The following is a 10,785-nucleotide window of genomic DNA, read 5'->3' on the forward strand; positions in this document are numbered from 1 at the left end:
AAACTCTGTGACCCCAGACCTACTGAATCAAGAATCTTTGTGGCTGAAGACTAGCAGCCTGTGGTCTACCAAGCCCTGCAGGTGATTCTGATGTACCTACTAGGCTACGTCAGCCTTGACAATTAACATCAAACCAGCCTAGCATCCCTTCTCAGAAAGGAAGCAGTAGAGCTGGGAAGGGCAGCTTCTCTCGCTCGCTCTCGTCTCCTCACCTTCCTGAACGTGGACAGCGGGCAGAGACAGAGAATCAGTTCCTGGTGTTGGGGACAGACAAAATCAGGCAACAGCGGTTCCTTGAGAAGAAGCACCAACTGAAAGGTGAGAAATGTGAGTTGTATAAAACAAGACTGCCTTGCTTTTGGTTAGTGTTTGTCTTTCCTTGTAGTTTTCATTGAGCTTTTAAGAAAGCCTGTAATTAAAGTTTTAGCCTCCTCTCTGACCCTTGTTTGAATAAAAATGAAACCAGGACCATATTATGTGGAACAACACCACCCGTGGTCCCCTCGATGGGGGTTACCCAGAAAATCTTCAAACAAGTGGAGGTGTGGTGAGAGCTGCTCTCTGCACCTGGAGACTCCCCTCTGGATGCCTTAGTGGTTCTGAGTTTGCTTCCATTAATGAAGGAGGCTTCATTACAATTCATTCTAAGGTCTGTGGATACCACAGAGACAGCCATCTACATCCTCTTTCCTAATACAGTCTTGCACTCATATTTTTGCTACTTGCAAATTTGTTAAGTATCAAGTAACAAAAATAAACTACTTTAACTCATAATACATAAATAGCATCTATTAGTGATTTTGTTAATGTTTGTTAATATTTTTGGTATGAGTATTTTCTTTATTTTAATTTTGTGTTTCATTGGAGAAAGTTTTATTAAAAAAATTAGCCAACAAAATTTACTGAGATGGACGGGTAAGGTTGCTTTCATATATATTGAAATAAGGATTGAGGGGAAGATAAATAGAAAAGATCCTCATGGTGTGAAATCAGTTATAGGGTTGATATCCTTCTTGGGAAAAATTCTGAGGCACGTTATCAGTTCAGTTCAGTTGCTCAGTCATGTCCGACTCTTTGCGACCCCATGAACTGCAGCATGCCAGGCCTCCCTGTCCATCACCAACTGCCAGAGTCCACCCAAACTCATGTCCATTGTGTTGGTGATGCCATCCAACCATCTCATTATCCATCATCCCCTTCTCCTCCTGCCCTCAATCTTTCCCAGCATCAGGGTCTTTCCAAATGAGTCAGCTCTTCGCATCAGGTGGCCAAAGTATTGGAGTTTTAGCTTCAACATCAGTCCTTTCAATGAACACCCAAGCACATATTCTAGGGATTAAATAATGTTTTAAAATGTCTGATGTTCCCACCTTTCCAAAAGATTTTGTCATCTTTGAGGGGACTCTTGTCTCTGAAGAAAAATAGCCTGGTGGGCTATAATCCATGGGCTCACAGAGTCAAACACAATTGAGTGACCAAGTACAGCACAAGATCCTCTTTTTCCCCAAAGACCCAACTCAGCCCACAATCAGAATTCAGCTTTCCTTTTTCTTGATGAGACCCATAGTCCATCAATTGTCCCTGAATACAGGGACTTAGAACCCTGAGTGTGGAAAACAAATGAAATTCCCAACCTGGATTATAAACACTGATGTATCTGCTTTCCTACATCATTCTTCTATAATAAATTTTAAAAGTTTTGAAAATCATTTAAATGCTTTTCCTGAACTTTTTTCCTGAACTCAGCTACCTTTGGATGACATTGTTTTCCTTTCATCAACTACCATCTCAAATTTGGTTTTTCTTTTCTCTGTTGCTTTATTTTTATTAGCTTTTCCTTAAGACTCTCTACTTTTCTTCCAATTCTTCCATTTTTGTCTTTCTCGTGACTGAGCTCCCCCTCTCTTTTGTTGTCATTTTATACTTGATAATAGTAGCAATTAACTCTTCTACAAGGTGCTGATCCAATTACTGCTCTTTGAAATAGGTACCTGGTTTGTTTTGCAAATGGAGATATAGAATCTTCTCAAGATGGCAGGGTCTAGAGAACAATCAGTTTAACTCAGCAATCTAGCTTCAGAATCTGTACTCTTAACCACGGACATAGTGGTCTCCAATGTCTTTTTTACTTTGGGTGTTAAACTGCAGAAGGTTCATGCCAACTTCTTGAAATGAGAGTTTTCTACCACCAAGAATTGGAGAAGGAAATGGCTACCCACTCCAGTATTCTTGCCTGGGAAATCCCATGCACAGAGGAGCCTGGTGGGCTATAGCCCATGGGGTCACAAAAGAGTTGGACACAACTCAGCAACTAAACATTAAGCACTGAGAATAATTTTGAAATGTGCAGAAAATTTTGCCTGTTGTCTCCTTTATCAGTATCTCATGTTCTCTACAACTTTGCTGATATTGTCCAAGGATTATCTTTCTCTTGGGTTCATCAATTAAAGCAAGGGCAATTTACTTTGGACTAGACACTGTTTGAACCCCTTTTTCTCTATAACCGCCCACAAGGTCACTGTAACCCTTTTACAAAACTTTCTCTACATTTTTTTTTTGTATTGCTTTCTCTAAGTGCCTCTCTACTCCTGGTATCTCTTTTGTTTCACTCTCATCTCTGATCCTTTGGACTTATATTTTCTTCTTCTTCTCTTCCTATGATATAATATCCCAAATCCCTTGTCCTGTAAGTCATGACCTCCTCACATGTTTGTGGAATCAGTCAGAACAGAATCTTCACTCCAGTTTCTTGAAGTCACATCATAGGAAAAAGACTGAACATTCTGGAAAGCTTCACCTTTTGCCACCTCCTCTTTAGGATCCTACATATTTACTGCTGGTTCTCAGGTAAGAACTGGTGACCCTGATTCCTCATTCTGGGATTTTTAGATGATCAGCACACCTTATGTTATGAGAGCGAACAGCAAGAGCAGAGCCCCGGCACGTGGTTTGTGCTGAGGTCTGGGTCAGAGAGGGGATGGAGGAGAAGGGAGAGGATTGCAGGGTGGCTTTGTCAGACATCCTGGTTTAGTAGGACCAGAGTAGAGATACACACAGTAACATAGTCAAGACTGTGTGGCAAGGACGGGGCCCATTCCTTCACAGCAGTATGGTAATACAGACACTAGATTTTAGTAGAGATGCCACATCTCAGAGACCGCAGTGGAAATGTCCACAGCCCAGAAGAGTGGGGAGGTCAGAAGAACTTGCCTGACTGGCCCTCGGAGTATGGGAGGCACAGAGACGGTGTGAACAGAGCAGTCTCTAAAGATGGGGCCATGTTTCAAGCTCCGCAGGCCGCACTGACTGGTAAGGTCCAGGGGATGGCTCAGCTACGGGTTTGGAACATCTGTCTATTACAGGCAGGATATGCCACTCTCTCCTCAGGAAGACGCACATGGACAGAAGTCCACGGGGCCTGTCTTTTTATTTTTTATCATTTTATTGTCTTATTTCTGTCTGTGCTGTGTCTTCGTTGCAGTGTGTGGCTTCGTAGTGCAGTGGCTTCTCTGAGCTGCAGAGCATGAATTCCAGTAGTTTTGGCACCTGGGCTCAGGAGTTGCCATGCCCCAGGTCCAGAGCCCAGCTTCCACTGTTGTGGCACCTGGCCTTAGTTGCTCCTTGGCATGTGGGATCTTCCCGGGCCAAGGATTGAACCGGTGTCTCCCACATTGGCAATTAGGTTCTTTTACCACTGAGCCCCCAGGGAAGCCCCAAGACCTGTATTGATGAGACTTTCTAGTGAAATATGGAGACATCAGAAGGGGCTTCCTGCTGAAGAGAGGTTCTGACCTTCTTTACTCCATTGGCCCGGAATTACTAAGTCTGTTCCTGGTACCCTGTGAGGGGGGGAACATCTCTCTCATTCAGTATTGTGCTTATCTGTATCAGTATGCCTTTTACTGTGTTGTATTCAGAGTGACTGTCCAGTTGACACCAAACCGTTAAAGGGCCCTCCTCCATAAAAAATATTTATTGAGCCGAATTTCCAGAGAGCTAGAGAACCATTCAATAGAAACCTGGAGCTTGAAAGGCAGATCTATAAAAGACTCATTGAATCCAGGGCCTTCACTCTTTGGATCCAGATCCCTGAGGTCAACTTATCAGGAAGAGCAGATATAGCAAGATTTATTCCTCCCCTCCTCATTCCGAAAGAGACTCAACAATATCCCATTTCCCGTTCTTTTCCTACAATGTAACTTCAGTCCTGCTCACAAGTGAAAATGTCCCATCCCTTTGAATCTGGGTAGGGTTATGACCACAACAGGTGAGATACTCTGAGTTGCACAATTCCTCCTGACAATATTGGGATGGAAATAACTAGGAAACTGACTACCAGGCTGTGAGGAAGCCCATGAAGCTACGTGAATGATTAGGTGGAGATATTCTGGGCAACAGCCCCAGCAGAGGCAACCCAGATGGTGTCATCTGCCAGACTTGTGAGTGAGGTCTTTCGTGTTTCCAGTATGCATTCAGCTTCCAAGAGAATGACTACTAGGTGGGCCTATAGACCCAAGAGACTCAGGATACCCGGGAGTCTTCCAGAGCTGCTCTTCTTAAATGATTCTCATTTGTTTTTAGTCTAACATGAGATGAGGATTATGCTTCAGGTCTTCAAGTATCAATTAAAACTCCTACCTTGTGTGAAATCAAACTGTATGCATATTCCCATTTTCCTAAGTCACTTTAGTTATTGACCATAGGTCCCTTTGGATAAGGACTGGGTCATCTCTACAGAACATACTTGTCATGATGTCACAGAGAACTTACTCCTAGGGATGTGGTCACCTTATCAATCAAGGAGCTCTAAATCTGAAAATAATCTCAGTCTGAAAAGAAGGATCATTAATTAGAGAAAAAACCCCTCTGCCTCTTGATAATCCTTTCTTGATCTCTTCTGTTTATATCTTAACAGCAGTATTCTGGGCTTCTCTTGTGTTTCTTCTGCCCCTGGGGGTGCTATTCGTTTTATTAACTATCTCTGCAGTTCCATGTGGTTCAAGTCATCTTGGTTCCTGCTTAACCCTTGCTAGTCATTACACAGATGCAGTCTGCGGACATCTGGCAGTTAAATACCCTATCATCTGATTGAGATCAGTAGCCAAGCTCTGTAAACACTTTTATCACCATGCCAATCCTGGAGAGGACAGCTACCATTGAACTTCATTCTGAAGCTAGATCTCTCTCAGCAGCACATTTGTGATAATCTGGGTGGATAGTATATCCTCTTGGCTTTATTGATAAACACAATGCTGTGACTGATCTTCTGATTTCATAACATATTCACTTCAACATGAAATGCCCTTTTGCTTTTTAATCCTGTCCTGTCCCATCTTACACAGAAATTTTTGCATTTCACTGTTAATCATGGGCCATCATTTTTCCAGGCTTGTAGGAGCCTGCAAGCATCAAATGTGCCCCATCTTCTAATGTCCTTGTCAGACTGTTATATTCTGTATCCTGAGGAAGTGTCTCCAGACCAGTAAACTCTCTCTTATCCTGTTTTATGTCCCAGCCCCTTGATCAAGTATTTCAAAATCTAGTCCTAAGGGAACTCTCACAATCTCTGCCAGTGCACACTGGATAATTCTCCCAGCTTCTTTGGGATACAGTCCCTTAATTCTCAGGTAGACCCAATGTCTTCATGGTTAGGTTTTGCTGAGGATTAAGGAAGCCAGGAGAGAATCTGAAGGGCTCCCCACTGACTCTTAGGGGAGAAACCTCTACTGTGTCTACATAGCAGTCCAGGTTTAACAGGAAGAGTGAGATTCCTCTGTAATCTCTGTGGATCCAGAGAAGTCTTATCTTCTGTCTTGCCAGTCTGTTTGGTTCCTTTGGATAAATACATTGGAGTGAAATAGAATCTGCCTGCAATGCAGGAGACCCAGGTTTGATCCCTGGATCAGGAAGATTCCCAGGAGAAGGGAATGGCAACCCGCTCTCCAGTATGCTTTCCTGGAGAACTCCATGGACAGAGGAGCCTAGTGTGTTAATTTCTTTCATGGATTGTGCTTTTGGTGTTTTATCTGGAGAAAGGCTATTCTTTCTCCAGTGAAGTGCTGATGAATGTGAAAGTGAAAGTTGCTCAGTCGTGTCCAACTCTTTGTGACCTCATGGACTATACAGTCCATGGAATTCTCCAGGCCAGAATATTTTTTTTTTTTAATATGCCACAATTTTTATTGCAACGTGGCCATTTTTGTGAGGGTGGGGAGTTTGATCTCAAAAACAATGTTCCATTTAAGGCTCTTTTATACAGAAATTGCCATCATGACTGATACTCAAAATATCTTTAGTGTTGCAAGACTTACATGGTAAACATAAAACTCCTACATGTATTCAGTAGTGTACACTCAATGGGGAAAAAAAGTCATTAATAACAGTTATTTCTTTTAAGAAGATACGCAGGAAAAAGGAATGAACACTGAGGTACTAGGATAAGCTGATGACACAGTTAACACAACTTAATTGGCATTCCTTTTCTGGTGGGGGATTAAATTTATTACAAAAAAAGTGCTTTTAATGCATAGTGTTATATCCGTGCTGCCATGTCACAAAAAAATAGGCTTGCCAAGGCAGGTGAGGTGTATGAATGCTCAAGCCTCACAGAACTGCAATCAAGTGCAACTATCAGTAATACTGAATAAAGTTTACCATCTCACCGGTGGATAATACTTTGAAGGCATTCAATGAGCTTAACCCTTTGTAGTGTTCTAAGCTATTCACATTGACAATCACAATTCACTGTAGTGTTTGCTGCAAAGGAGGCATATACCCAGTTGTTTTGGCTAAAATATGATGGGAAGGCATTCCTTGGGTTCTACATAAAAGTAACAGTATTAAACAGTCTAATGGCAATCACTGATAGGCTGCTTACATGAATGATATTTCCTTCATTCATTGTGTTGGAAGGACCCAGTGGGAAAAGAAAAAAAAAAAAAAAAACAAACACCTAATACTATTCCAATTGACTGAGCTGGAGAAATGGAAGCTCCTTAAGATCCAGATGGCACTTGACTGATTTATAAGGGTTTTCCTTCAAGTGAAACTACTACGTTGCCTCCCAATTTCTCTCCAAGTGTGGAACGGTCCTTTATATGATCCAAGCCATTTACTTGCCACTCATGTTTTATACCTGTAAATTTCTTTTTAATGGCATCTTTAGAGCTAGCATATATCATCTTGCTTTTTAAAGGCGCACTTTCAGGAGCCTTTCATATCATTAAAAACTTTGATGACTTCATCATTCACGGTAACTCCAGAAGCCATAGTGCCCGCGGCGGAGGCTGCGGCGGCGGCTCGGGCTCCGGCGGTGTGGCGCTGCAAGGAGAAGGAGGGGCAGGCGGGCGGCGAGTGCGGGGCACGCCGGGAGTGCGGGCCAGAATATTGGAGTGGGTAGCCTTTCCCTTCTCCAGGGGATCTTCCCAACCCAGTGATAGAACCCAGGTCTCCCGCATTGCAGGTGGATTCTTCACCAGCTGAGCCACAAGGGAAGCCCAAGAATACTGGCTACCATTACACTTGTAAAACAAATCAGCTGACTATATCTCTGCAGGTCTCTACTTTCAGTTTAGTTCTAATAATCAGTATGTCTTTCCTTTTCCCAATACTGTGTGTTTTTAGTACTATAGAATTCTACTAACTTTTAAAATCAAGTAATGTGAGTATTCTGATTTTATTTCTTAGGATTGTTTTGGCTATTCTACTTGTTTGGTAGGCATAATACATTTTAACGGAGTAGGCAATGGCAACCCACTCCAGTACTCTTGCCTGGAGAATCCCATGGATGGAGGAGCCTGGTAGGCTACAGTCTATGGGGTCGCTAAGAGTCAGACACAACTGAGTGACTTCACTTTCACTGTTGACTTTCATGCACTGGAGAAGGAAATGGCAACCCACTCCAGTGTTCTTGCCTGGAGAATCCCAGGGACGGGGGAGCCTGTTGGGCTGCTGTCTATGGGGTCACACAGAGTCAGACACGACTGACGTGACTTAGCAGCAATACATTTTAAAACCAGTTTGTATATACCTATAAAATTTTTCTAGAGTTTTATTAGAGATTACATTAAATTTATACATCATATAGAGGAAGATTGCCATTTTAACAGTATTAAATTGTCCAATGTACAAACATGATATAATTCTCCATTTATCTAGATCTTAATTCTTTTCTTCCATTGATATTTTATTAAAATTATAACTAGTTATTTCATTTTTTTGGCATGCACATGTGCCAAGTCACTTTACTTGTATCCAACTCTTTGTGACCCTATAGACATAGCCCCCAAGATTCTCTGTCCATGGGATTCTCCAGGCAAGAATACTAAAGTAGGTTGCCACGTGCTCCTCTAGGGGATCTTCCTGACCCAGGGATTGAATCTGCATCTCTTATGTCTCCTGCATTAGCAGACATGTTCTTTACCACTAGTGCCACCTTCATTTTCTTAAAATTTAATAATTGTGTTCAGACATAATTGACAAAAAATAGACTCTACATACTTAAAATGTACAATTTGACAATCTTTTGATACATGTGTACACTTACAAATCCTCCATCAAAATCTAGATAATGAACATATCAATGCATTGCCTGCAACAGTTCCTTTGCCCTTTTCTTTAAATTGTAGTATAAGAACACTTAATATGAGATCTACTCATTTAACACCTTTTTGATGATACAATACAATATCATTAACTATAGGTACAATGTTGTTTATCAAACCTCTAGAACTTATTGTATTTGGCTAATTCATTTTTTGAACTTATTATAAATGTAAGGTTTTAAAAAATTCAAATACAAATTTTTCATACATGTATGAGGGATTAAAATCAATTTTTATATATCAACCCTTTGTTTTCTGACCTTGATAAATTTGCTTATTACTTCCAGGATGTTTTTTAGTAGATTCTTTGGGATTTTCTACACTCATAGCCTTATCATCTATGAATATACATAGTTAGCTTAAAATATTGTTATTTAGTCACTAGCTCATGTGACTCTTTTGCGACCCCAAGGACTGTAGCCTGCCAGGCTCCTCTGTCCATGTGATTTCCCAGGCAAGAATATGGAATGGGTTGCCATTTCCTTCTTCAGGGAATTTTCCTGACCCAAGGATCAGGAAAATGCATCTCCTCCATTTCAGGCAGTTTCTTTACCACTGAGCCACCATGGAAGCCCCATTCAAAATATACCTCTTTAAATAATCTTTGTCCACTTTCAGTAATACTATATTGCTTTTCATTTAATGTAAAATCCATATAATATTTCCAATTCCTCTTTTCTATTTCTCGTGTCATTTTTGTCATAAGTTTCATAAACACATGGTATGTTGTTAAACTATTGCTTTAAGTAGTAAGTTAAAGAAATAAAAATATAAGACCTTATGTTTTGCCTGTATTCAATTTCTAGTGTCACTGGTTTTTGCTGAGTAGATCAATTTTCTTCTTAGTATCATATGCTTTTAAATCAAGAGCTTCTTTGTGTATTTCTTGTAGATTAGACCTGATAGCACTGAATTCCTTCAAGTTTTCTTTCTTCTTTGTGAAAAATTCTAATATTTTACTTTTAAAGTATATTTTCACTAGCTATGAGAATTTTGGGTTAATAGTTGTTTTCTTTCAGCAATCTAAAGATGCCACTTAATTGTTTTCTTGTTTGCATGTTTTCTGCTATAATTTTTATCTTTATTTTTCTGTGCATAATCTTTATTTTTATTTTTCCTATTTCTGTGGCTCCCTTAATGAATTTCTCTTTGTAAAAAAAAAAAAAGAAAAAAAGAATTTCTCTTTGTTATTGGTTTTTATTCAGTTTCAATATAACTTGCCTAGTTGTGTTTTTGTTTGCTTATTTGTTTTGTATTTTTTTGTTTGATAGTCTCTGACTATCACAGATCTCTTTTATTGTGTCTGACACTAATTTTGGAAGAGCCTCTACCATTATTTCTTTAAATGCTTCTTTTGCCCTGTTGGGTTTCCCTGGTGGCTCAGCTGGTAAAGAATCTGCCTGCAGTGTGGGAGACCTGGGTTTGACCCCTGGGTTGAGAAGATCCCCTGGCGAAAGAAAGGTTACCCACTCCAGTATTCTGGCCTGGAGAATTCCATGGACTGTATGTATAGCCCATGGGGTCGCAAAGAGTCAGACATGACTGAGTGACTTTCACTTCACTTTGCCCTATTATATCTTCATTTTCTTTCTGGAAATCTAATCACACAGATGTTAAACAACGCATTTAATGTTGTCTTACTGCTCTCTGATGCTCTGTTCTGTTGTAACATTTTACCCTTTGATTTTGTGTTTAGTTTTTGTATTTTACACTGACATACTGCTGTGCTCACTGATAATTTTCTTACTTGTATTGCACCTACTTCTGAACCCAGACATAAAATTCTCTGCATGTTATATCTAGCCTATCTGCTTGTCTTATAGTTTTCATCTGTCTCCTGAAATTACCTATCTTGCATGTTGTCAACAGTTTTTTAATAAAAGTCTTTAATATACTAATGATAGTTATTATTTTTTAATTAATTTATTTTAATTGGAGGCTAATTACTTTACAATATTGTAGTGGTTTTTTTCCATACATTGACATGAGTCAGCCATGGGTGTACATGTGTTGCCCATCCTGAACCCCCCTCCCACCTCCCTCCCCACCCCATCCTTTGGGGTCATCCCAGTGCACCAGCCCTGAGCACCCTGTCTCATGCTCTGAACCTGGACTGGTGATCCGTTTCACATGTGATAATATACACGTGTCAATGCTATTCTCTCAAATCATCCACCCTCAC

Source organism: Odocoileus virginianus, chromosome 28 (genome assembly GCF_023699985.2).
Source record: "Odocoileus virginianus isolate 20LAN1187 ecotype Illinois chromosome 28, Ovbor_1.2, whole genome shotgun sequence".
Taxonomy (NCBI): domain Eukaryota; kingdom Metazoa; phylum Chordata; class Mammalia; order Artiodactyla; family Cervidae; genus Odocoileus; species Odocoileus virginianus.